A 447-nucleotide genomic window follows, 5' to 3' on the forward strand; every position below is an offset into this window, starting at 1 on the left:
CTAGCAATTGCTGTGGTAAAGTGTACTGATAAACTCATGAATTACATATCACGTACCATACATCTTTTGCAAATTTTGTATTTGAATGTATTTTTTTTCCTGTGATCTGCCGGGAATTAGTCACAACAATAAAATATGCCTAATCAAAACCAAAATCGATTTCAAGGGAATTGCAATGCCGACATCAATAATACATGAACATGCATATACCTCATGCATTACATAACAATATTGATTCGTTCTTGATAAAACATTTATGATCCAGTATTTTCAGTTTTACATTATAATATGCAATCGTGTTGATAAGGATTTTAACGTATTGGCTGTACATACTTTGTAGTCTATCATATAGGTATATGAAAGAATGGTATGCCGAATAAATACTCACCGGTGAGCACATAGATTTAAATTTTCAATACTTTAATAAACAGTTTTATATTTTATCGT

Source organism: Perna viridis, chromosome 15 (assembly GCF_037379345.1).
Source record: "Perna viridis isolate PV_CMFRI_1.1 ecotype Kerala chromosome 15, ASM3737934v1, whole genome shotgun sequence".
Classification (NCBI taxonomy): domain Eukaryota; kingdom Metazoa; phylum Mollusca; class Bivalvia; order Mytilida; family Mytilidae; genus Perna; species Perna viridis.